The sequence below is a fragment of the Microtus ochrogaster genome, chromosome 15, assembly GCF_000317375.1.
Source record: "Microtus ochrogaster isolate Prairie Vole_2 chromosome 15, MicOch1.0, whole genome shotgun sequence".
Taxonomy (NCBI): domain Eukaryota; kingdom Metazoa; phylum Chordata; class Mammalia; order Rodentia; family Cricetidae; genus Microtus; species Microtus ochrogaster.
Genome location: NC_022017.1, coordinates 7007823 through 7014502, shown reverse-complemented (window position 1 = coordinate 7014502; position 6680 = coordinate 7007823).

Below are 6680 nucleotides of genomic sequence, written 5' to 3'. Positions count from 1 at the left end.
GCTCTTGTAGACCAGGCTGGTCTCGAACTCACAGAGATCCGCCTGCCTCTGCCTCCCGAGTGCTGGGATTAAAGGCGTGCGCCACCACCGCCCGGCTTTTGGGGTGGTTCTTAATCAGCCATTTGGGAAATACACATCTGTGAGAACCTGTAAAAGTCGTAGACTGGTACCCCATAGCATCAGGGATAGAGAGTCATGCCATAGAAACTGGGCTACAAATTCCCATTTTTTTCAAGAATCTCTTGGCTGACGGTCCTATCATCTTTGGGTGTCTTAACACTGGGCAAAATTCAGAGTTAGGAGCCTCAGGCAATGGGAAGGACACGTGGCTGGCTCAGATGGATCCCCACTTCTTATCAGCAACAATAATTCCTGCAAGCTGCTTTTTTTTTCCAGTGGAAACGCTGGCCTCAGCTTTGTCAACAAGATTTCTAGGCTGATTACTGCTCTCCAGGTAACAGGCAGGAGGCCCCATCATTGCTGGAAAGTGTGGGCTGCCATGGTGGCTGGCACAGCACACAGGGAACCAGCCCTATCATAAGACACAAAGCCATTCTCTCTGGTTCAACAGCTGAGGAAACCGAGACCCTCAGGAAAGTAACTTATCTGAGGCTACCTAGCAAGAAAGTGTGCTTCCTCTCCACCACCCTTGCCAAGTCCTCAGAAATCTAACTGCCAGCCTGAGCATCCAGAGGAGACTGTGCAGTAGTGAGAAATGAGCCCTAAGATGGGTTCATCTTTGAAGGCGGTTGTGGGGTGGCTACTGTAAAAGCCCTGATAGGATGCTGTGATCATTGAAAGTCAACCCCTCTTCTACAGCAAATACAGAGAAACAGAAGGGTGGATGAGGTCTACTCTCTGCTACATGTCCACTTCTTGGATTTAGCCTTCAGAACCAACAAGCAAGGAGTCAATGCGACTAGAAGGCATTTAGATGGATGTCGGGTTCATCTGGCCTGATCTTTTGATACTCTAGCTGGGCTTTCCTAGGATATTAAGATGGGGCATTGCTTAGGGGTGTCAGGTATATATAAAAGTTGGTAGGACAAGGATTATTTGCCCAGTGACTTGGAGACCAAGAAATAAAAATTGGGGTAACCCCCAAAATATAGGGAAATTGAGACTTCTGTGAGGATCCAACCCCAATATTGCTGATAGCTAAATGGAGCTTTGTTTTTTGAAAAGTCCCAGTAGACACAATGTGCTTCTTCTTGTAAGATACCCCCAAGTGCAGCTTTGGATGCCCTCCACACCTCTCTCCAGGTAGAATGATCTGGTGCTGGTACACTTGCAGGAGTTCTGGAGGCTGGTTCACTGGAGCTCAGAGAATGCTCGGAGGCCCACCTCTCCCTGCCCTAGGTGATCCTGGTTAGGTTTCTTTCCCTTCTTTTCCTCCTGAGACCGATGGTCATCTCAGTCACTCAGATCCTACCTGCATCAGGGGACAGGTCAACACTCCATATCCTGTGATCTCTAAGACATTGGTGGTCGTGGTGGTCCTTGGCATAAGATCTCTTGTTTGCATCCAGCCTCTAAAGCCAGCTGGATGGCCACCCAATCACTGTCCCTGGTTCTGCATCCACAAATAGTGACGTGGATTGCACGTTGGGGCTGCTGTTGATGACAAAAGAGACCCCTAAGAAGCCATCATCACAGAACTGTGTGCGTTAGATCAGCCAGAGGAGTGAGAAGAGCCGCAGGTTCTAGGCTGGGGAGGGCAGGAAGTCTGTGTTCCATCTTAAGCTCTCCATGCCAGACATCGTTCAGGGTGTCATGCATCTGCAGGGCTGAGAATATAACTAGCTAGTCTGTCCATTCACACAGCTTGCAAAACACTGGCTGCTTGGAGTGGAAGAAAATGAATCATCCTACTCTCTCCATGTAAGCAGAGAAACTGGTCTGCACATCTAGACTCCCTCCATAAGGAAGATAAAGCCTGTGGCTTCCCAGTTTTCACTACTTACTAACCCTTGATCTATCATCTAACACGTGTCCCCTTTTGTGCCTTTGCCCTAACCATAGCGGGACTGAAATCACTGCAATCTCCCCATTGCCCCCTCTCTATTAGCAGGACACAGACAGCCCACTACCGTGTATAGGAGCACAGGAGAAGGCAGGTGTCGGAGGTTGGAGCTGGGAGGTGGCAGTGAGAGGCACCCTGAGACCCTGGCTACCTCTGCTCCTGGGACATCCTGGAAGAGGACTTGATCCAGGCTGTGGTGGAACCTTCACTGGCTTTTCAATTCATTCTGGGGATCAGTGAAGGGCTCTGGCTTCTCTGAGATAAGCAGGTTTGGCAAGGTCCAGTTCTATGAGTAACCAATTTACAGTAAGGTGTCCTCTGTATCTCCTGGGTCCTTAGTGAGGAGAGATGGCCCCATGTGTTCATGGAGCTCCTAAAGGCCTAGGCCAAGTGGGGGAATCTCAGTTTAGAGGGTACCAACAGTTACCCCAGTGGGAGAGTCTCAGTCTTAGAGGGTACCAACAATCACCCCAAGTGGGCGAATCTCAGTTTTAGAGGGTACCACAGTCATCCCAAGCAAGACTGGCTGCTCCCCAGCTTTTGATTAGTGTGATTTCTCCCTAGAAGCCTTCCCCATACCTTTGATTTGCTCAGGCAAATCATCCCTCTGTGCAGATCTGTGCAGATCCCTCTGGGGGACCCATCAGAAGGCAAGCAGGCAATAGCATTTTCTCTCGGTCTCACAGTGGTGGGCATTGGTGTTGGTTTCTGCTACCTAATGTTTGTACCGAGGACTGAATCTCGATCCTTGAGTATGCGAGGCAAGCACTCTACCACTGAGCCATCTCCCCAGCTGCTACCTGAGCTTCGGTGGAGACCTCTGCCTTGCCCTAAGCACCGGCTCCAAGGCGAAGCTGGAACTAGAAGCTGGAGGCATATGGTGAGCGAGATGTAGCTCTGGCCTTCTTGAAGCTTACAGTACACAGGAGATGACAAACAGGATCCCTTGATTCCGTGTGACACGTGTTAGGATGCAGGCAAGCACAAGAAAGGACAAAAACATGTAGGGGAGCTCCTGTTTGCATCCCCATGGGATGTGGTGTAGACCCTGAGTCATAGGGGAATTCTCATAGAGCTGTTAGTCACTGGGCTACCAGAGTGAGGCAGAGGAGAGAGGGTTCTAGAACATTCCAGCCCAGTCTAAGTGACCAACACACACACACACACACACACACACCAAAGCTTTCACTGGAGAAGACGGATGAACAAATGATTTAACCAGGGCGGAAGGAAGCTGATGAACAAGGCAGCTCTCACGTCACCGGTCAATCCTCCTCCTATTCATCAAGTTTCCTAGGGCGGTGAGATATGGTTGCTGGGCACAGGAAGAGCAGATACCACCCAGTTTCCAAGATCTCCAAATCTTCCTTTGCCAGGCCATTCAGTCTACCCTGACCCTCCTGGGAACAAGTCACTTCCTGGTTGCCAGGAATCACTTTAAGGAAGGAGACTGGGTGCAAAAATACGGGGCTCACAAACAGCTTACATCGTGGATGGGGTGGTGAGCACTGTCTTTGAAGAGGCATATGCCAAAAACACATCGAGGCCAGATGTCCACATTCACTAGTGCCCATATGTGAGCCTCACCTAACCCGAAATCTCTAATGGACAGTAATGCTTGAATTCAATGTATCAGGCCAACACTGTTGGAGGGTTCTTCCCCAGGACCACAGAGGCGTAGGGAAGGTCGGCCTATCCAAGCCATTGTCCACATTGCCCAGCTCGTGCCCACTAGCAATCATTCTCCTTTGTTTTCTTTAGGTACCCCGGGCAGAGGGAAATGGAGCAGATTTAAAGCCTAGCACAGCTTTTGATAAAGGCCACCTCAGGACAAAGGAGTTAATCTGTGGGTCTCTAGAGGGATGGATTCTCTCTCCTGGTAGACAGCAACTGTGGCCCACAAGCAGGAACCTAAACAGAAGGTGGCCAATGACCATCTTCCTCCCGGATTCCTAGACCCCCTCTACTACACAGAACTCCTCTTTGTCTTCCAGCTTGCCAGCAAAGGCAGATATCCTGGCGAAGGGGTTGAAGAGGCAGTTCAAAGCTTGACTCTATAAAGACTTTCAGGAAGAGCCTTCTGTGTTTAAGGCCCTCCCGATGCCTGTTGTCCCATGGAGCCAGGCTTTGCAGAGAGGTGGGGGACCGTGATCAATGGTGCTCACTCATTACTGGCTTTCCTACCCGGGCTGGCTTTACTGAATCAGCTGGAGCCGCTGCCAGCTGAGCAGGCAGTGTGTAGCTCTCTAGGTGAGGCCAGTGGCCATGGTCCTTCCTGCCGCGGTACTTCCTGGGAGTAGAGGTGGTGACCCCTCCACCCACTGTTTCCCCTTCTGTCCCAGAACTCCTCCTGACATGAAAAACATCTCTGTAGCCAGTTCTTCAGGAGCTCTGGATTGAAGTTTAACAGAGACAAAAATAATTCTCTTGAGTGAGCTATTTTCTGCTTCACTTTTGGAATAATAGCTCATGGTGACAGGCAGTGGGGGTGGAAACTGGCCACGGGCCACCATCCTCTTAGGTCCTTCCACATGCCCACAGCCTACGCCCCCCCCAGTCAGTCATTGCTGTCTATCACCACCTGCTGCCACTTGCCCCCACCTGTGGACTCGGGGTGGGAAGTGAAGGTCAGCCCTTGGGGGAGCCAGGGGTGGGAAGTCTTCATGCATAGCTCTCTTTGAATGGGAAGAGGAAAAACAAGGCCCCTTCATTGAGCCTCAAGTTAAACTATAAACATCTCACAAGACCGTTGAATCAGCTGAGATGAAACATTTCCAAATGTGTTATAAAAATTGTCCCACTCCATAGAAGCGTTAGCTGTTATGTTACTATGATTCTCCCGGTTATTGAAGAAGGGGAGAAGGAGTAAATTCAGGAAGAAGGCAGAAGCTAAGAAAGGCATATTTAAGGATTTGAGGCATGTAATAGGCTCTCTGCTGGCATGTCGAAGCACCAAGTCCAGCCTGGCAGGACCGAGTGTAGAGCAGGGGTTGGGATGTAGCTCAGTGGTAGATCACCGAGGCCCAGGTTCAATTCCCAGCACTGCACACAGTCACAGAGGTCGTTTGTAGTATATGCTGAGCACCGGCTTTTTAACAAAGCTCCACTGTTTTCATGGTATTGTTTTGTTTTGCCTAGCAATCCTTTTTCTAACTGTTAGCTCCTTGTGGTTTTGTTTGCTTGTTTTGTTTGGTTGAGACAGTGTCTTATGTAGCCCCTCCTGTCCTCAGTCTCTACATAACCAAGGAAGATCTTGAACTTCTGATCCTCCTGCTTTTGTTTCCCAAGTGTTGGGATTGCAGGTACAGACCACCAAGCCCAGTTTATGCCATGTTGGGGAGTCAAACCCAGAGCTTTGAGGCCACTAGGCAAGTGCTCTGCCAACTGAACCCCACCCCCTAGCCTTAGTAGCTTCTTTCTTATCTTCTTTTCATGACTTTCCCTCTAACGCTCACGGGAGAATCACTGACTAGAGAGACAATGTTTGGGAGGTTGAAAGAGAGGGAGGGGGAAACTGGAGGAAAGGAGGGACCTCAGGGGTCAGCCGAACACTTTCTGGATCACTCACCACAGTGAGTTCTGTGGAAGGGCCAAGTAAAAACTGTTTTAGTGGGAGGCTTTCCCGTCTCCTATGCAGTACTCACCCACTAAAATGAAGTAGCGGAGGATTCCTTAGAGAGCTGAGAGCCTCAGAAGGCCACGCGTTCTGTTGCCTACCCCATCTCCAACAGAGAGTACACACCTTTGTTTGTTTGTTTTTGTTTTTTGAGACAGGGTTTCTTTGTGTAGCCTTGGCTATCCTAGAACTTGCTCTGTAGACCAGGCTGACCTCAAACTCACAGAGATCTGCGTGCAGTCACTGCCACCCGACAAGAGTACAAGTCTTAAAAATTCATTATCAGGGCTGGTGAGATGGCTCAGTGGTTAAGAGCACTAACTGCTTTTCCAGAGGACCCAGGTTCAATTCCCAGCACCCACATGATGGCTAATGACTGTCTATAGCTCCAGTTCCAGAGGATCTGACACTGTCACACCAATGTATATAAAATAAAGTTAAATAAATTAAAAAATTCATTATCAGTATTGAACAACAGAGCGATTTAATCTGATATAAAGTGCTCGTCATGCCTAAGGACCTGGTTTGGATTCTCAGCACCCATGTAAAAGCCAGCATGGTAAGTTGTATCCATAATCCCAGTGCTGGAGAGGAGACATGAGGATCCCTGGGGCTTTCTGGTCTGACCAAATTGATGAGCTCCACTTTCAGTAAGAGATAATGTCTCATCAGAACAGGTGTAGGGAGCAGGGCCACGCTGGAGTACACCCTTAATCCTGGTCTGGTCTACAGAGAGAGTTCCAGCATAGCCAAGAATATACAGAGAAACCCTGTCTCAAAAAACAAAACAAACAAACAAAAAACAAAAAAAAAACCAAACAAACAAAAGGCATAGGAACAACAGAGAAAGACACCCGAGACTGACTTCTGGATGGTAGATGCTTACACAGCCCCATCCCTCTCACACACAACTTCATCCCTCACACACAAACCCATCCCTCCATCCCTCACACACTCACACACACACACACACACACACACACACACACATCCCTCACACACAAACCCATCCCTCCATCCCTCACACACAAACCCATCCCT